Source organism: Amblyomma mixtum, chromosome 6 (genome assembly GCF_055824585.1).
Source record: "Amblyomma mixtum isolate Tamu chromosome 6, ASM5582458v1, whole genome shotgun sequence".
NCBI classification, from domain to species: domain Eukaryota; kingdom Metazoa; phylum Arthropoda; class Arachnida; order Ixodida; family Ixodidae; genus Amblyomma; species Amblyomma mixtum.
The window spans coordinates 76,547,592-76,568,397 of record NC_143017.1 but is presented as its reverse complement, the minus strand read 5'-3'; the positions used below and the strand labels follow the sequence as shown (position 1 = coordinate 76,568,397).

The 20,806-nt window shown below is 46.1% G+C and overlaps 1 protein-coding gene across 1 annotated transcript in view; it reads right to left on the bottom strand.

The window, feature by feature from the left end:
* Window positions 1-20,806, bottom strand: part of LOC149339435 (atrial natriuretic peptide receptor 2-like) — a 169,547-nt gene that overhangs the window by 115,060 nt on the left and 33,681 nt on the right. The gene's annotated exons all lie outside the window — the stretch shown is intronic.

Below are 20,806 nucleotides of genomic sequence, written 5' to 3'. Positions count from 1 at the left end.
GCTGGGGTACTCAACAGTTTCTTTACGGAGATAGCTTTACTAATTTTCCTAGTAATAAGTTTAACAGTTAGGTTTACTAAATAGGCGTTGAAGCAGATTCTTTCCTTATAAGGGAGCAAATTAATGCGCTTATCACAGCTGTTGCACATTGAGAACATAGGGCGCAAGCATCGCGACATGTCACTTTTACGGATAATTGAGCCTAGTTATCACTCTGTGCTAGAGCTGCTTTGTAGGTGCGTTGCTGTATAATGGCACTCGATAAACAGAAACCGCAGAATTTGCTTAGACACCGAGACCGCAGGATTTGTTGAGCGTACAGGCAACCCAACTCTATTTGACTAGAGGCGATGGCTTCATGCATAACGCATCCCTACATTCCCTTAGCCAGTGAAGAGCAAATAATTAGACATGGAGAACCACGGGGTTGCTTGCTTCTTTCCCTGTAGACGCTTTCGGATCCCATCTCTCCGATGTGGTGCTGCCAGAGAAAGTTTCAACCTCTTCTGGCGATACTGCTGCGGTCGCGTTAGGCGCAAGTAGCCTCTAAGACCAAGCTAGAAGTGTGTAGTGCGTAGCTCTAGGATCTGCCTCATTGACTAATTGCGGGGATTCGCGCGGCACGTGTAGAGAATCAGCCATTACGCGGAGTGGCGCCGCTATCGCCGCGCAGTGGCCCTAATGGGTGCTCGTAAAAGGGAAGAAGCCTGGCTCCAGGTGGCGTGCGGAGCTGTTACTCCACCAGCCAGGGCAGCTGCTGTAGCTCAGCCGAAGCAATATTACCATGTCGGGCAGGTGAAAGCGCTTCGCGCCGAGAAAGAGGGAAGTCGTTCGTGTGTGGTCTACGCTTGAATATTTAACCATGCGTCTGTATACATAGCGGGTGAGCCTCGCTTTGGCTGAAAAGAAATCGGGAGTCATAGACAAGGGATTCAAATAAATGTTTTAATTCCAGTAGAGAGTTGGGGATCATCGGGCGGAAAAAGCTGCCATGGGGAGCATAATGCTGCCCGATGCAAAAGTGCTTGAAGACCCGCGCAAAATAACCGTGCAAGCCAATGCCTCTTCCAAAATTCAGTACTTGAATATAATTAAATTCAGTTCTGCTCGGTTCACTGACCTACTCCGCACTGCAATTTCGTGGAACACAGTAGAATTCGTTGTCGAGGAACATACTGCAAGTGATTTTGGCTACAGCACCAAAAATACAAAAGGAGTAAAGATGAGAGCTAAAAAGACTTAGAAATAGCTGTAAATAGAAAAAAAAATGATTTGAGGAATCAGTTGTAAAGATATTTGTGTATCTGCTGTTGATTCTGCGCGCTTATATAAAGATTTTCGTACAGCCATTTATTCAATGAAACTCGAAAATTGTACGCGAGTGAGTGCATCTGCGTAGTATCAGCCGCCTGACAGTCCTACTGGGGCCAGCACCACTGTCGTAGCTTTTCTACTGCGATATAAACTTTAAGAAATAATATCTTGTTTTAGATTGTAAAATGAAAGTGCAGAATTTCGCAATGCCAAATGCGTCTGGGGTTTTACGCTGTCTACCCTCAATAATTCAAGCTCGAAAGGGACCTGAAACTTGTTCGAATTATGAAAAGTTTGATTTAAAATGGGGGCTAATTAACTTTCTCTACTGTCGTTAAATTTTCGTATTCCAGGAACTAAAAGGTTAAAAATTTACTGCAATACAGCAAAATAAAGGCAGATAAACACAATTTTTATATGAGCATAGTTAAAGCGTTGCATGTCTTATTATAGAATTTTATTCGAGAACTCAAGGTTTTGTTACAAAATTTCAAAGAAACTTGCATCCAAGAAGCAAATTTTAAGTAAATATACCAAATAAAAAATAGAAGTTCTAGCTCGTAGAAATTTCAGGCTAGAAAAAAATCACTTTAGGTCCACAGTTGGACACGCCACTGAGCGAGACAGTCGGACGAACCCCTTGCAGCGATGGCGGTATCAAATCATGCCCAAATGATTTGGAAACGCTAAAAATTAGACAAATAACATCGGTAACGGCAATGCTTTTTTTAGAAAGGCCTCTGAGCAGAACAGAACAGGCCCAAATAAGAAGCTAACCGAGGCGGTGCCACCGATGATTTGGGCTGGTTCCGCAGGTATTCTTCCTGCTTTGAACTAAAGTCGGATGATCAGACAGTACCCTCAGACTCACTTCTGCTTACGCCGCCGACAAAATCAACCATGAGCTTAGCCAAATTGCGAGATTTTCCACGCTGGTGGACGCGACCATTCTCAACGTCTTCGCTCCGCTGTGTTCACCAGCGGTTCAAAAATTACCGCCAGGCGGAGAAAAAAGAAGAACCAAAGACAAACTTAGGAAGGAAAAAGGAAGGAAAAACTTTATTTTACTCTAGTCCTTTTTCCTGCGGTTTGGGAGCATCTTCAGAGACGTTTTCTCCTTGATTTTACCCCCAGGAGTCTTCTCTGTCGAAGTCGTCCGCCTCTAATCAGTGGTCGGTTGCCCTCAGTCCAGAGCTCCGCTGGCCACTGCCGCCCGTTGAGCTCGCTGTACCAGACCTTCTTGGTCTTCACAGCGGTCGCTGGACAGCAGAGTCTCCCACTGCTCCGCACTCGGGTTTTGTATTTTGGGGACCACGTCTATCTTTTGGCAGGCCCATGTGATGTGATAGAGAGTAGGTTTTCCGTCGCACCAGGGACATTTGTGCGCGTATATGGTAGGGTGCATTTTGTTTAGTATATGTAGGTTTGGGAAAGAGCCTGTTTGTAATTGTCTCCAAGTGACAGCTTCCTCTCTGCTGAGAGATTTGTGCGGTGGGGGATACCGCAATCTTCTGCCTCTGTAGTTTTGTAGTATGGCCGAGTAATCCCTGGGTGCTGGCGCGAGTTCCGCGGGCTCATCGGATGCTCGGAAAGTAATGTATCCTCGAGCTATCCTGTCGGCCTCTTGGTTCCCTGCCACCCCCGTGTGCCCCGGTACCCACACAATTTTGTGTGGGATCTTGTCGCTTTGTTCTTCCTGGTTTTTAATTCTGTCGCTCGCTGCGAGGAGTATACGGAGCGCGTGACGACCTATCCTGCCATTCATGTAATTTCGGCAGGCTGTTTGAGAGTCGGTGAGTATTTAAACTAATTTTCTAGCTCCAAGTGAGATTGCTCAGCATGTTCAAGTATATTCATTGGAGTTCGCATCCATCCTTAGCGGGCTAACGATGGTCGATGGGCGCGATAAGGAAATACCTCTGATGTTGATGGACCCAAAACTCCGGTTGGAATAAACCGGAAGTTCGAATTAAGCGACTTGCAATTAACGAGACTCAACTGCAGCTTTACTGGTCATAGCCAGAGTACGCTGCTCACCAGCAAACCAGTGTGTGTCCACTGAGCTAAGTCGTACACTTTCCCGGTCTCGGTTAAGAGCCTAATTAAATATTTGCAACCAGCATAGCATCCCTGCCACAAACATAGGGGTTCTTAGGTGGCCGCGCAATATGCATCTTTGTGAGGCCAAGTTATTCAGAGAGGTTCATGTCAATCGCAAAAAATGTACAAAAAGATGCGTGTGTTTGTGAAAACCAGTGGTAGGTACCAAGGAGGTATCGCGGTACTGCGATTGGCAGCAGTCTCGCTGCATCGATCCCTAATCTCTTGAACCGGTTTGTACACAACTGTGCATGCAGCGAACTTGCTGCTTTTGCTGAAAGTGTACTACAGCAATAGCTATGCTTTCTTCGGTTCAGACAAATCTGGCACTCTTCATATCCTAGCTGGCATGCTTTCTTTTTATAATACTTCTCGAAACAGCGAGCTTACCAGCACTTCCATCAGCAAAGCTGCAGGCTTATTTCGTCACCTATTGTACTATAAAAGTTTCTGCTTTTGCGTTTCTACAGCGTCACTCGCATTTTCGAAAAAAAAAAAAGCATTTAATCCTACGATCCCTCCAGTGCTTATCTGAAAAATCCCGGTTTTTCGACGTTACAGATTCTTGGCATTGTGACGCTTTGTGCAAGATTCTGTACATGCACGTAAAATATTGACAATTGGTATTTCTTGTCGCAAAAGTGGTAAATGTCTGCTTTCTTGAGGCCTGTATAGACTACTTTGGTGGAATTATTATTTAATAGGCCAGAAAAGTGCTGTCTGGAAGGGTTAACATCAAACTTAGATTCTTTCCAGGGACATATCACCTTCTGTTTATTTATTTATCTTGCCTGCCGCCGCTCGCGTTCCCTTTGAAGCTGCGTCGCCGAGAGCGACAAACTGTCTAAGTGCCTAAAGCCCTACAACGAAGCACCGGTCCTTTTTCATAAGTCGCAAAAACGGCTTTTCTTCCGGTAAGGGCAGAAGAGTGGGGTGAGAAGGCGGTTAGGAAGCTTTACCGTAATATCTGCGCTTCGCTGAAGCCTTCGGTGTGAGACAGTGTTGGCGGAGGAGGGGGAAAACAACTTAATAAACATCTCTTAACAATTCATTGGCTCTCTCAGAACCTACTACAGGTTTCGAACCGGAGAGGGTACAAAATTATTTATAACGTAAACACTGCAAGTATACCCAAAGAATTGTTTACCTTCGTGCAATGTTACTCGAAGTTTCAAGAAATATGAGGCTATTGAAAATCTATACTACTCGATAGAAATGCTTTTGCATTTTTTTGAATATACACTGTTAGCAAAAAAAACGTTCAAATGGGAGTTAATGGCTTGTCCTCTATAGTACGCCCATATTGAGACTTTACATCATATATATGGAGTATTTTATTTACTCCCATATACAAGGGAGGTATTTAGGAGCACAACGGAGTGAGTGAGTGAGTGAGTGAGTGAGTGAGTGAGTGAGTGAGTGAGTGAGTGAGTGAGTGAGTGAGTGAGTGAGTGAGTGAGTGAGTGAGTGAGTGAGTGAGTGAGTGAGTGAGTGAGTGAGTGAGTGAGTGAGTGAGTGAGTGAGTGAGTGAGTGAGTGAGTGAGTGAGTGAGTGAGTGAGTGAGTGAGTGAGTGAGTGAGTGAGTGAGTGAGTGAGTGAGTGAGTGAGTGAGTGAGTGAGTGAGTGAGTGAGTGAGTGAGTGAGTGAGTGAGTGAGTGAGTGAGTGAGTGAGTGAGTGAGTGAGTGAGTGAGTGAGTGAGTGAGTGAGTGAGTGAGTGAGTGAGTGAGTGAGTGAGTGAGTGAGTGAGTGAGTGAGTGAGTGAGTGAGTGAGTGAGTGAAAAACTTTATTGAGCTCTAGATTCGCTGGTCTTCTGCGGTCTTCAGAGGGCTTCGTCCAGCTTCTTGCACAACGGTCGGTTGCCCTTAAGCCCCACCTCGATGTACACGCGAAGCGCCTGCGCGCCCAGCACGCGCCGCGACGGGCGTCGAAAAGTGGCATTCACCTCCATGCTCCTGGCGCTGGCTCGCTCCCCCTCCCGAGCCGACTGGAAGAATGTCAAGCCGTGAACAAAAGATGGTTGGGGGGCGCTGAAAGGGCGAATTAAACCGCGAAGAAAAGTGCGGGGTAACACGAAGCTATGAAGAAAAGAGTCCTCGAGAGCCCCCCGGGCCTCCGATTGTTGTCAACCGGACCCCGCTTCCGACGCCCGCGCTAGCGCCCGTGCGCAGGCGCGCATATCTGGCATGCACAGATATCTGCGCCCCGCTCGCGCCTGCTCGCGCGTCGCGCCTCGCGCATGCGCAGACAGGCTCCAGCGTACGCCCGTGCGCGTAGGCGCTGCGCCCGTACGCCTCGGAAGTGTCCATCGAGGTGGGGCTTTGGTCCAGGGCTCCGCTGGATGCTGCTGCCAGTTGTGCAGGCCGAATCAGACCTTCTTGGTCGACCCGGCGATCGCTGGAAAGCCCTCCCTCCCACTGCTTCGCACTCGGGTTTGGTACAATGGGTACCACGTCTATCTTCTGGCATGCCCACGTTATGTGATACAGCGTGGGTATTTCTTGACACCAGGGGCATTCGTCATTGTACTGTGTGGGATACATTTTACTGAGCGCGTTTAGGTTCGGGTACGAGCCCGTTTGTAGCCGGCTCCACGCGACAGAGTTCTCTCTGCTAAGGGAGTTGTGCGGCGGTGGATACCGCTTTCTGCAGCCCTTGTAGTAATCTAGTATCGCTTCCGTCCACAGAAACGGAACACTAATACGGCGTCATGTTTACGGATCCTCATTCAGGCTAATCCTTACAGCACTGCCAGCGGCGGAAGCGGACATGGAGCTGCGGGGGCAGGCGGTAGCTCAGCTTGGGCAACTGCACTGGCCTTATGTGACCTCACGTCACGCTTTCTTTTTGCCGTTAGCTGTCCCAGCGGCACTTTTGATCAGGTTAAGCCTTTAATGGCTCATTCTCCTGTCCCTCCGGCGTTACATCCAGCGCCTGGGTTGACTCATCGACGAGCGCAGCTGCCAAAAGGTGACGTCATCTATGATGGGTGTCCGCCGAGATATGAGAGACAGTTACTGCTTAATTTCCTTTTCTCAAATGCAATTTTCATTTTCTTCATTACGGCCCCTCTTTCTCTTTCTTCTTTCGCTCACACTTCCTCCCTTCCTGTACGGTGCTGTTCGGGTGTCCATCGAGGTGACAGAGAATTACTGAGCCATTTCCTTTCCTCAGAAATGCGTTGCGTTCAAAGGTGTTTCCAACGGGCAAGGCATCGCGCCCGTGGACTCCCTGGCAGCGTTGCAACACGCTGACGCATTCCGCTCCTAAAGGCGAAGCTTAAGCATAATTAATTAGTAATTAGTCATTACTTAATAATTAGTCAGTAATCAGGTGTGACGTCATTCAGGGGTGGCGTCACCAGTGCCACAAAGGCAGTCAAAGTGGTGCGGAAAACGCTTTCGCCTCTACACACAGTCAAAGTGCCCCCTGAATTTTTAGCTTATAATCAATACTCGACTAACGTAACCTATGAAGTAGCACTTTCTGAGAAATGTAGCCGAATGTTTTGAAAGACCTAAATATACGCAGCCACGGATAGGTGAGACGTACATAGCATATGGCGTAAATCTACATAAAAAGGGTGTTTGTTCTCAATATTATTTGCAGAAACCGCGCTTATCTGACGTGAAAAATGACTTACAGCCGAGAAAATTAACAACCCCGACAAATATTATATGCTGAAGTAATTTTAAAAGTCCAATAATTAACGTGTACTCCTCTTAAAATAATGACCAGAGCACCTTATCTGCTGTAAGTGCAAAGCTCTGCGTCCGAAAGAAAGTGCATTGTACAGATTTTATTGGAGCACTCGGTATGTTCAGGCCAAGGTAATAATAAAAGAGAAAACTATGCGCAATTCCACTATAAACAGCAGGTGTAAACTAGTTTTTAATAAATGAACAGTCCTGGCAGTAAGCAAAGTAGCATTTCACACGCCCCAAGATAAATGAACGTAAAGGAAACATCGAGGGTCTTACTTTGGCATTTCGCTCGTATTTCGAAGTAAGTTGATTGCTTATTCTGGATTCCGAATGGCGAAAGCTGTCACTGAAAAAAGTAACTTGAAGGCGTTCGCAAAAAAATTATAATAATAATAATGGAGGCAAAGACGGTGGAAACTCGTAAGAAGGGTAAGAATGATTTTTATAAAATCCTATAGCTGTCATTCTTCCCTGCGCATTGTCAACTGCTGACAATTTGTATTAACTAACTTGTCAAGTGTGTTCCATACATGGTTTGGCATAGTTTGTTTTTTTTCAGCCTTAGAATTCAAGTCTGATTAGTATGCTCTGACAAACATTATACGAGGAGCTTCTTCGAATCAAACGTAATAGAATGGGATTCTCTCGGCGTTTTATTTTTTGTTTTCTGGGGAAGGATGCCAAGTTTCAGCCTCTTGTCCTGCGAGAACTTTTGCGAGGATTTCCTTTTAACCCTCAAAAAAAGAATAGTGCTAATGAGTTTGCCAAGTGCGCGTGCACGATTGAAGAAGGCTCTCGCGTCACCGCTCGACATCTCTTCTCCAAGCAACGGTTTCTCTCTCTCTCTCTCTCTCTCTCTCTTTGTCTCCTTTACAAGAACATGTCAGGAGGACCATCTGCGTAAAGGCTAGGAAATTTCAGAACAGCATACGTTTAGCCCGATGCTCGCGAACAAAACTTCATTTACAGTCTTCCGAAGCCACTCCTCCGCTGAAGAGAAATTCTGTTCACTTTAGTATGAAGAGTGTGTAAAGAGAAAAAGTAAGACATGCCCGCTCTCCGTACTCCAGCCCCTAGAAGTGGGTATTCAGTCGTTATTATGTCGTTAAATGTAGAAAGAGGACCTTTAGGATAAAGAAAGAAAGAAAGAAAGAAAGAAAGAAAGAAAGAAAGAAAGAAAGAAAGAAAGAAAGAAAGAAAGAAAGAAAGAAAGAAAGAAAGAAAGAAAGAAAGAAAGAAAGAAAGAAAGAAAGAAAGGAAGGAAGGAAGGTTGGTTTGGTTGGTTTATGGGGTTTAACGTCCCAAAGCGACTAAGGCTATGAGAGACGCCGTAGTGGAGGGCTCCGGAAATTTCGACCACCTGGGGTTCTTTAACGTGCACTGACATCGCACAGTACAAGGGCCTCGAATTTCTCCTCCAAAGAAATTCAGCCGCCTCGGCCGGGATCGAACCCGCGTCTTTCGGGCCAGCAGCCGAGCACCATAGCCACTGAGCCACCGCGGCTGCATGGAGAAAGAAAGAAAGAAAGAAAGAAAGAAGGAAGGAAAGAAAGGAAGAAAGAAAGAGAGAAAGGAAGAAGGAAAGAAAGAAAGAGAGAAAGGAAAGAAAGAAAGGAAGAAAGAAAGAAAGAAAGAAAGAGAGAGAGAAAGAAAGAAAGAAAGAAAGAAAGAAAGGAAGAAAGAAGGAAAGAAAGAAAGAAAGAAAGAAAGAAAGAAAGAAAGAAAGAAAGAAAGAAAGAAAGAAAGAAAGAAAGAAAGAAAGAAAGAAAGAAAGAAAGAAAGAAAGAAAGAAAGAAAGAAAGAAAGAAAGAAAGAAAGAAAGAAAGAAAGAAAGAAAGAAAGAAAGAAAGAAAGAAAGAAAGAAAGAAAGAAAGAAAGAAAGAAAGAAAGAAAGAAAGAAAGTGGTTGCTGTAGTTGTGTGTTTGGGTTTTATGGCGCACAAGCCGATGCGGCCATCATGCACCAAACACGGGGTTGGCAAGAACTCAGTGTCGTGCTGGCGGACTAGCTCTTAAAAGAAATTACGAATTGTTGATGACATTTCTTTCTTTTAGGAATCTAGCAACTAATGATAAGTCCCCTATTGCATTCTCTCCTATGAATATTTCGATAAAAGCACGGAGGTGTGCCAGAGAGTCAACGCGCCAGAAGCATCAAATTGGGAACGCTTACTTTTAAGACGAAGAGAAACAGACCTCAGAAAAAACGTTGCTTTCGAGTTTGTTACGACATTCAGGAGGAGAGTGTTTCCGACAAGTACGCCATTTTCGTTAATTAACAGCTGGAGGTTCCTCGTTCGCTAACAGGAGGAACTCTGCCTGGAAGTGAGAGAAGAAAGCCAAGCTTTTTAATAATGAAGCGAACTTTAAAATTACTTTGCCTTGCTTTCCGGTCTGTGCATGGGAGCGCGAGTGCATAGAAACAAACAGTGGTTCGACAATACGACGTATACCAGGTGTTTAAAATTAATCAGTGCAGATATATCTTAGAATAACCATGAGAAAGGCTGCAGTGCAGTTTACGCAGGCGAAGTCTCCAGCACGATGTACGTTATGTGCCTGACAGAACTCTATAATTACATGGTTAATTAACTAAAACTTAGTAATCAGCTTTTCATTTTTTGTTCCAGGGGTCAAGATTATATTGCGAAACTGAAGGCCGGCAACATCGCAGGTGATTTCAGCTTTTAGATTTTCTTAATCGTCGAAGTTCTTCGAAATACCCAATGTCAAAAATGCGCATTTGAAAGCTAGTTGAGTTCTTTCCGGCATCGCACATTTATAAAATTGTGCCGATGCACGTAATAACGTCGTTCTAGTAACTAACTGCATCTATGGCATAAAATACACAAAGGGCGTCTGCGTCTGCTCCGGAGATTAGAAATTCTACCGACGCCGTTTTATAGATGGGCAAAGCGGGAAAGCCAATTCAACGAGCTTCCAAATACTTATTTTTGACTATGGATATTTCGAAACACATTGCCGATTAAGGAAATTTAGATACCGGGCTCACATTCGATGTTGGCAGCCTTCAATTTCTCAATATAATTTTGCCACCCAGAATTACAAACAAAATAGCGGATTAGTTAAATTTAGATCATTAATCGTTTAATTACAGAGCTCTGTCAGGTACAGCTAGAAGCAGCATGACAGGGAACACGGACGCGCTCCGCAAAGCGCTGCTGCCGACACCCGGCGAGAATGGCCGGTACCAGGCGTATACGCGGAGAGAGCAGTCGGCCATAGGGCATGCACCTTTGCCGCCGATTCTCGTCGAATCTCTGCTACAGCGGACCGTGAAGTGGCAGTGTGGTGGCCACGAGTTCCCTCTGATATTGCTTCTATCTGCACATAATGTCCGCAATGCTGTAGAATTCATCTGCGGAAACCGCATCGTCCTATCTCTCATGGGTTTTTTTTTAAAGAAAAAATCTGTATTGAATAACTGAAAATACACGGCAGGGAATCCACATTTACAGCTGTGCCCGTTTTTCCATCCGCCGGCTCGTAGGCCGCGAGCTTTACGTAACGCAAGCAAGCGCCTCCTGTGACCACCGGCGTCGGTATACGAGACCAACGAAAGCGCGGGAAAAGCAAGGAACGAACAAGAACACGCAATCTCTTCCTTCGCAGCGTCACTTCGTGTCCTTCTTGAGGCTCGGTCAAAATGGGGCTCGCTTCCCGCTGCCTCTTGTCACCACCGGGCAGACGCGACACTTTGCGCCCCATAAAGGAATAGTATAAATAAATAAGCGAAGGTACAACGGAGGACAAAAAAAAAAACCACGTCGGCAATAAACCCAAGGAGGCGCTCATCTCGTCCGCTGCCCTGTTATGGCCCCTCGGGATGTGTATAACGCGGACAGCGGTCTCCTGTGCCTGCCTGGAGCTTAAGCTGCCACAGCGGCGTTCCCGCTGCGTTACGGCGCTGCGTCGTATATACGCGACGCCCGCTCCTCTTCCTGTATAATGCATGTAGCCGCAGAGGAACACGCGTGTTGTTGCATAAGCTCCTTTCTCCGAGATGCCGGCTGCGAGAGACGCCCGTGGTCGTCCTCCCAGCCTCGCTTTTAATTTCTTCTTTTTGTGAGCTACAACCCCCCCCCCCCTCCCCCCTCTCTCTCCCCATACACGTTGCTGGACACGCCACTGCACCGTCTCTCCGCAGGAAGGCGGTGCTTATTTCGTAAACAAGCGCCAGGCCTCGGAGGAAGGCGCGAAAGAATTTGCCGAGGCTCACTGGATTCGTCTTCCGCACAAAAGAATGTACGGATGCAGACTGGTCTGCATTAGCCTGTAAGGAGAGAGTGACTAACGCCTATCGTGCGTACAGTTATTAGAAGCCTTGTGTCTGAACCCCTCGGGAGGTGCTGCGCGGAGCAAAGGGAAGCGAAATTTTGATGTTACTAGGTTTCATAGAAAATGTTTGTGTTGAAGTACAGCTTTATACATAGGCATACAAATGGCATGGACAAAAGACACGTGACAGAAATAGAGCAGCTGATCAAGTATCTTCATCTCCTCCGCAGCAGACCCCTCGAGCACTCTACACAAGGATTTAACTGCAGTGCATACGTCTAATGTTTTCATTCATTCATTCATTCATTCATTCATTCATTCATTCATTCATTCATTCATTCATTCATTCATTCTTTGGTTCGTTCGTTCGTTATTTCGTTCGTTTAACTCACTCACTCACTCACTCACTCACTCACTCACTCACTCACTCACTCACTCACTCACTGATATCAGACGCAGTTAAAGTGATATAGAAGAGGATCGGCAAAGTTATGTAACCACGAAGTGCGAATTCGCCAAAGTGGATTTGCCCTCAATACAACGAGAATGTTCCAATTTGTGAGAAATATGTCGTTACATCAACACCGAGCGAAGGTTTTTCTTCCAGTCAGACAGAGATAATGGGCATTTCACCAAGAAAGGTGCTTGTTTTGTTGCCTGCTAAGATCTCACCTACGTAAAGAGGTATCGGAAACATGATATTGCTGATTAATGTTACGAGCGTGGACGACAGAAATAATACCTAAATGTCTACATCAATAATAATGAAAAGCGCAACCACAACCAGAGTTCGCTATCATCGAGTGGCAGAGATCCAACAGGAAGTCTGTTGTAGAACATTTCGGCCTTTTTTTTTTCTCTGGCCACGAAAAAAAGAGGCGCCTTCATTGAAAGCCGCACCTCTTTACATCTGCAGCGAAGATTGCGCTAAGTCCGGGCATGGCCCCATCCCAACGGCAGCCAACCTGGGCCACATTAACTTGTTGCTGAGGAACACATTTGCAATGTTGAGCTAGCTTTTATCGGGTCCGCGAACCCTGTCAAGCCCATCTTGAGGCTTTTTGCCTGCGGTCCTGCAGCACCGTTGATGTTAAAAATAAATTTGATTGATTGATTGATTGATTGATTGATTGATTGATTGATTGATTGATTGATTGATTGATTGATTGATTGATTGATTGATTGATTGATTGATTGATTGATTGATTGATTGATTGATTGATTGATTGATTGATTGATTGATTGATTGATTGATTGATTGGGCCACCTGGACTGATGCGACTTCGGCTGAGCGAGCGACAAAAGCTTTCTTAGTTTTTCTAAGGGACACGGGTTTAGTGGACATACTTTGATAGTCATCTAGGGGACACGGTTTTAGTGGACATACTTTGATAATCATTGGGTGTGTGAGAGTGCGTGAGTGTTGAGTATGTTTGATGTCACCTTTTTTTTTCTTTCTTTCTTTCTCTCTCTCTTTCATCCTCCTCTTTCATCCTCATCTGGAGTAGCATGCCAGGCCTATAACCAGGCAGACCTCTCCATTATCCATTAAAGTCTCTCCTGCTCCTCCTCTTTACGTCCTCCTCGGGTCTTTTGAGATCACACTATGCATACACACGTACAGAGGTCAAAAGGCTTATTTAGAACGCCTGAGCTGGGTGCTCCGGACGTGTTCCGGACTACGCATGCGACATCAAGCGGTAACACCTGCTTCGGAACGGGCTGAAAGCGAGCACACGCAGCCACACCCATGGGATGGCATCATCTTTTCTCGCCTAGATGGTCGCCGCTGCTTCGGCTTCCGCTTTTCGTAGTCCAGAACACACCCCTCGAACGTTCTATAGAAAAATGTTCTGCCCTCTCTACAGGCCCCGCCACCATTATTTCTTTTTTTTTTCATAGGAAAGATGACGCGCATGAAAGCAGTTAATGGGCAGAAAAAGTGTTACCCAATCATAAGAGGCTCCATTTAGTCCGCAGGATCCCCTTCCTCTTATCCGTCCGTACGTCGCGACAAGCACGTAGCTGGGATTTTTTTTTTTTTTCCGGGAAGGGCCCGAGGGAAATTCTTCTATCGCGTGAAAGGGGGAGAGAGGCAAAACCAAAAACAGTGCTTGCCAAGGTAATTGAAGTGTGTGTGTGTGGGGGGGGGGATGAGCTTGATTACAGGGGGCGGGCCCTCCCACTTCGCCCCCCCCCCCCCCTCCTACTGGAAACATGCCTGATGGTGGAGGTTCAGCCTTTGGTCTCATACATCAACGCCGTGATTTTGTGAAATGGACCTACTGCGTGCTATCGCAGTAAAATAAACAAAACAAAGCAAATATTTGGGGCACACTTAAGCTCCGCCTTTAAGGGCATGACGCGATAGCGCTAACGGGTGTTAGCCGCCGCGGTGGCTCAGTGGTTATGGTGCTCGGCTCCTGAACCGAAAGACGCGGGTTCGATCCCGGCCGCGGCGGTCGAATTCCGATGGAGGCGAAACTCTAGAGGCCAGTGTACTGTGCGATGTCAGTGCACGGTAAAGAACCTCAGTTGGGCGAAATTTTCGGAGCCCTCCACAACGTTAGTGACTGCGACATTGCAACTAGCGTGGAAAGCACAAGGACAGCGACAAAAGGAACCGACGGGACAGCACGCTAGCCCAACTGTCTTCCATGATCATACCTCCACAACGACGTCCCTCGTAGCCTGAGTTACTTTGGGACCCCGACAAACCATAAATATTAATGGGTCCCGGCAGCGGCTCCTCCTGCTGATGCAGACAAGGACACTGTTTCCCTATTATGTGAAAGACCACGGGATATTTGATCCCTGGTTTCCTTTGTGCTTCACAGCAGTTTCAGCAGTACCAGGTGGCTATACTGCTGACCCAATAAAACTAGGTCCACCTCCGGGCACCTGCCGGTAAAAAAATTTATATGACACCTAGCTTTCACCTGGCGCCCGCCCCCCACCCTCGGCTTACCGCGGCCGCCAGCCGCCAATGCACACGTGCAGATGCCTCCATCTGCGCATGCGCACTAGCGGCCGCGGTAAGCGACACACAGTATACGCTATGCGAAAGCTATCATTTACATTGTACATTTTATTTTACACTTTCAATATTATTTGTTTCTATTTTACATTATCTTACAGTCAGAGTATTATTGTTTTTATTTGTGTTATTTTACATTAGTTCTATTATCTTACAGTTGCAGTATTATATGATTTTACAGTTGTGTTACAAGTGTTCTATTTCCGCAGTGGAGTCCTACGGAAGCCTTCCCTTAGTAATACGTGTACCCGTATAGTACACGGGCGTTTTCCCACCCATTTCTCCAACCTGGGTGCAGTCTCCGAGGCCGGGTTACTAGCCCGTGCACCTGCCCAACGCAGTCGCGTAACGCCTTAGCCACTGCGCCACCTCGAAGAGTGGTTACCTGTAGTGTGAGGGTGCCTTATATGCCTGTAAGGTGCAGCGATAAGCACCTTTACGGCGGCTATGGTGGGCAGGCGTGGCAGCATGTAGCCAAAGGGTGAGGTGCGAATGTAGGGGCACAAGGTCACGTGACACACAAGGTCACGTGACACACAAGGCCACGTGACACACAAGGTCACGTGACCTAAGCGGCCCACCTACCTGCTAGGTTGCTTCTATTGGGAAGTTTCGTTCATATTTTGCCCACGGTCAACGACACCGACAGCGACGCCGGATTTTCCGCGACACGAGCTCCTTACCGCCATCGCGTTAATACAGGGACTCCAGAAAAACATGTAGGGGAAAAAAAAAAGAAGACACTTATTAAGTTCCGCCTTAAGGGCATGACAGGACAGCGTAATGGGTTAATTCCCACGTATGCAAAATGTCATTCTCTACTTAACATTCGTGGATTCCTAGTAGTCCTCATACCCCTCCTGGCGCAGTGGTGTAGCGGTTTAGCGATGCGCCACTGACCTGCGATGGCAGGTGCTGCCACCGGTGGGCCTTTGAGGCCCAGGTTGCTCTCCGCGAGCGACCAATCATTATTTTAACTGCCACCTGCCACGGTGGGCAGTGTGCTCACTATCCGGTGGGCAGGTTGTGATCCCGCCACAAGGTCACGTGACCTAGGTGACCCATCTGACTCTTAGGCTACTCTCTGAGGACGACCTTTCACAGCCATCATCATCATCATCATAAGCCTGACTACGCCCACTGCAGAGCAAAGGCCTCTCCCATATCTCTCCAATTAATCCTGTCCTTTGCCTGCTGCGCCCACCGTATCCCCGCGAACCTCTTTATCTCATCCGGCCACCTAACTTTCTGCCGCCCCCTGCTACGTTTGCCTTAACTTTCAATCCACTCCGTTACCCTTAAGGACCATCGGTTATCTTGCCTGTGATTTTTCACTCACAACGCCGACGGCGACAACACTGACACAGGATTTTCTGTGGAACGGGAGACTCCGGAACAAAAAGAGGAGGAGGGGGGAGCAAGGAGGCGGGTACTACCCCCCCCCCCCCCAACGTTTTTGCAGAGGAGAAAACGCCCTGCTTCCCTTGGTCTAGAACTGCTTTTGCTCGCATCATATTTCTGCCAAACACGTCAATTCCTAGACATTGTTCATGTAAAAGCGGAGTGAGGCTGAGCTGAAAGCTTTTCGCTTGAGTAACCTGAATCAGTCATGTCTCAACAGAAGCTGTGGACTGGCTAACCGTAGTTCATAAGCATGATTAGCAGAGATGAGAGAGAAAGCGCGAACTTCTTCAATGCAGTCGATCACTGCTCGTTTATACATCTTTCTAAAACTGCCCACCTCATTTAAACCTTTATACGCATTAAACAAATTCACTTTTGAACTGTGCAGGGTAAGAAAAATACAACAAAAAGAAAATGGAATTATTAAAAACACGGGCAAATTACAAAACAAATTCAGTCCCCCCCCCTCCCCCTCCTTCCCTAAAAAAAATGTACCGGAGTCACATAGAACACACGAACTGATGCGGCAAAGCTGCGACAGTAGCGTGCTCGCTCCATAATTATGTGCGACAAGCGCACTTTCTCCTGCTTTCTAACTAGTATATCTCTTGGCTTGCAATATCGAAAAGTAGTCTTCTATTTAGAAGAAATTACAAAAAACAACTTTCTTGTGAAAAACAGTTGTTCTTTTTTTATATTCGAGGGACATGTACACAAGGCCAAATCTGTAACTGGGATAATTTTTGCATCTCTAATTGCACCTTGTAAAGGGCTTCTCTCGGTTAAATCACTGGCGTATTCATGCAGTAATTTTATGCGTGGGGTGACTTTTGGTGGTCCATTTTTTTATATTACGCTTCAGTTGAGTATTTTTCTCATTAGATTAAAATTATTAGGAATCCGCATCGTTTGCAGCTACGAAGAGCCAAAACAAGCGGCACACGCAGCGATGATTCTGGTTCACCTCGCTTCCTCCTCTGGTTAAACTACTTCTCCTCTCATGCTAGACAAGTCGTTTACCCACAGTAAGCGCAATTGCTCCACCAAAATCACCGCTATGTATCCCCCTAGTAAAGTTCACAGGTTCTTCTTCTTTCCTTCCATGCACCAGGGGTGCCCCGTTGGAGACGGTTCCAACTGGAAGACTGAAGCTCTTCGCACCAGTGGTGCACCGTCAGAGACGGTCTCACGATGAGTTGAGACGCAGGGATAAGGCGAATACTTGAAGGTTTATATACAAATATTAACAGCATATACAAGTTAAGGCACTGGAGACACACTAAGCGGCAAAAAAAAAACAAACAACAAAAAGGTGGATCTGGCTAACACTAGGGGAGGCCCCTACTCGGCGTCGCCGAAGATGCGTAGCATCTCAGCATAGCGCAGAACCTCGCTTCCGGCTCCGGGGCCCGGTTTTCAAGCCTTAAAGGCCCGGCCCACATCTGGTAGCTTCCAATCATGTTGCACTGCTCACATGATTGGTTTACGGAGAGCATGGTCAGCCCTCCAGCTTCCGTAGGGCAAAACGCCCTTTCCACAAACACAAACGCACGGTCGTGCCAGCACGTGTGGAGTCGAACATTCTCTCCGCCACAAAATAAAATAAAAACAAACACAAATATACATTCGTGCCAGCACGTGCGTGAATCGGTACCGCGGGGCGGGGGACACCCGTTCTTCCCAGCGCGTTCGCGAGCGGGCGCGTTCCAAGAAAGGAGACGCTTCGCTTTGAGCGCTCCCAGCCGCGTTCCGATGACCCCGCGTACACTAACGATCCCTTACACCCTTCTTTTGGCTCTTCGTAGCCGCAGACGATGAAGGTTACTATTATTTCTGATTTAATCATGCAATTACTCCACTCAAGCATAATATGAAAGAAAATGGACCACTAAATGCCACCACTCGCGTAAAATCACAGCATGAATATGCCAGCGATTTAGCCGAGAGATACCTTTTACAAGGTGCAATTAGAAATGCAAAAGTCACGCCAGTTAAAGATTTGGCCTTGTGTACATGTCCCTCCAAAATAAAAAGAGAACAACTACTTTTCACACACGAAAAAGATTGTATTTATTTGTCATTCCTTTTAAACAGAAGTCTACTTTTCGATATTGTATGCCAAGAGATAAACTAGTTAGAAAATAGGAGAAAGTACGCTTGTCACACACAACTACGGAGAAATCAGTAACGCTCAAACTCCGTAATTGGATTTAGCACACTGTGTCAAAAAACTAAACATTTTCTCTCACTTATAGCATTCCCAGGTCTCGACCTCATTATTTTCAGCGTCTTGCAGTTGACGTGTCTCCAGAGCTACTAATATAACGTTGCATATTCACACAAACTGCTTGCATTAAATTCGACACTTTACGTACACTTCCGCGGTAAACGTGGCTCAGTCAAAGGATCTGGCAGCACTTGGCGCGAGTAATGCCGTCTCCCTCGGGCCGTGCTCTATCGCGTTCGCGTAACGACCCCCGCCGCGAAGATGGTTCCGCCGCTAAGCCGTCCACGTTGCAGTTGCACACAGCTGTGCAGTTATAACGGCGGCTTCGGAGCAGCCTGATGATCTGCACATGATCATAGACTTTCCGCGCCAAGCCTATGACCTCGGGAAAGCGCACAATCCCCGCGGTTATTGAGCCCACACCGCATATATCTCGCTGCTTATCATTTCTAGACCTGGTCCCGAGGCTGGCCGTGAGAAAGGCAGGAAATAGTTCTTGCGGCATTTACTTATTTTTTGGCTTAGTTTGCCGCTCCTGCTCGTTTTGTGCACATTCTGCCCCCCCCCCCCCCCTCCCGTTTTCCTCAACACGGCTTCCTATCTTTACGTGCTTTATTTTTGTTTTTCTCCATTCGCCCCGGTTCCCGGTTAAGCGATAAACGACTCGCGTATAGAAGGAGCCAACTGTGATCCCGGAAGTGCGAAAGAGTGGCTTTTCGCTGAGCGCCGCGTCGTTCTTTCAGTCGCAATAAAAGAAAAAAAAAAGAAAACAGTACTGACCGAACGCTGTAGCTGAAATAAAGGACACGAGAGCAACATAATCGTCTATTCTAACGCTTTTTTTTTTGTTTCTTTCTTTATCTCTTTAATATTTCGTTTTTTGTTGTTGTTGTTTTTGCGCCGTTTCCCGGTCGCGACGCAAAGTTTCTCTACTGGCTTTAGTGATGGAAAAAGTGAAGGGGTAAAATATAGATATCTCACTTCTTTTTCGTGTCCAGGACGTTCGCGGCAAGAAATAAGCTTCTATATAGGAATATTAAAACGGTAACAGAAGCAACTCTGTCATTTTAATGTAATGAAAGCGCGCAGTTTTCCTCCAGGCCGGCGTAATGAGTCGTATGTATTCCGCAACACGCAGAACATGTCGGACATATTTCTGCTGTTGTGAAAAAGGCTTCAAAACAACCTTAAGAGAGCGGTTGTATTTAGTTACTGATGAGTGGTGGTGGGAGGGAGATTATGCAAAGATTAAAAAAAATGCTCGCGTAGTCATCGGAAGCAACTCTTTGCTTTTGAACGTGTTCCTTAGCCTCGACGCCAGCAACACCTTTACCACAGAAAGCAAAGACGTCTCGCCTTTGCAAGAAAATACTGGGACCTAAGTCACGAGAGTGTAAAAATATATCCGCATATCTAAATGAGATGCACTGAAATTTTATGTTCTCGATGCTAGTTTGGAAGGAAGGAAAAATTATTATTATCTATGAATGCCTAAAACAAGGCGATAAAACATCTTTTTTCGCGGATGTAGCAGATATGTCTGCTCAAAAGTACAGCTAGCAAAGAGTTATACCATGAAGGTATACCTTTTTAATGTGCAAAGGTAAATCTGGGTAAAAGTTTATTTATTTATTTATTTGCAAGATACTGCCGGCATTGAGTATTCGGCCTTGGGCAGGAGCAGGCAGTGCGATTAAGACGTGAAATAAAAATGAACAGCATGAAAAATCATTACATTAAGAAATAAAAACCCCACAAAAGCGTTAGAAGATTAGAAGGGCTACGGAAAAAAAGTTGTCAGTTTAGCAGACTATGAGACGCATTTCTTGATCCGCAGAAGTTGTTCACAGCATTCCAGAAATATGCAGCGAAGAATGAACCTATAGAACATTTAGAAGTGGTTTATGGTTTATGGTTTATGGTTTATGGTTTATGGTTTATGGTTTATGGTTTATGGTTTATGGTTTATGGTTTATGGTTTATGGTTTATGGGGGTTTAACGTCCCAAAGCGACTCAGGCTATGAGGGACGCGAACGTGTGGAAGTAAACGCCTGTTGGTTCTATGTATAAGTGCCTAACAGGATTATTAAGAGTGAAGAAACTTGGTAAAATTTTTGATAAATTCATACCTTAGCTCATTTCCTCATAACCAAAGGCTCTCGCAAACGAGAGACCCAGATTATAAGGGTTCAACATCTATTTATCAGCATAACTTTATGACTCCTATGTTCTGGCAGTGCATGACATCTCTCGTGTTCGCTTTTAGTGAAAATCAGTTACATTAAACCGTGCTTCTAGTCAGGGCAGAAGCTGATTCGTTCGATTCCTGCACCGGTTTTCTTTTAAAAACAATTGAAATACTTACGGTACATTGAAACGACTGCGCGTTAAAGGGAAAATTTGGACAACTTCATTCAGTTATTGTGTTCAATAAAGATTGATTCTTTATCTCTTTCTGGGTACCTTCATGTTTGTGCGGCAGCAAAGGACGCATCTATCGCCAAGAAAATTAGTTTATAGTTTATAGTTTATAGTTTATGGGGGTTTAACGTCCCAAAGCGACTCATTCTATGAGGGACGCCGTAGTGAAGGGCTCCGGAAATTTCGACCACCTGGGGTTCTTTAACGTGCCCTCACATCGCCCAGTACACAGGACTTTAGAACTTCGCCTCCATCGAAATTCGACCACCACGGCCGGGATCGAACCCGCGTCTTTCGGGTC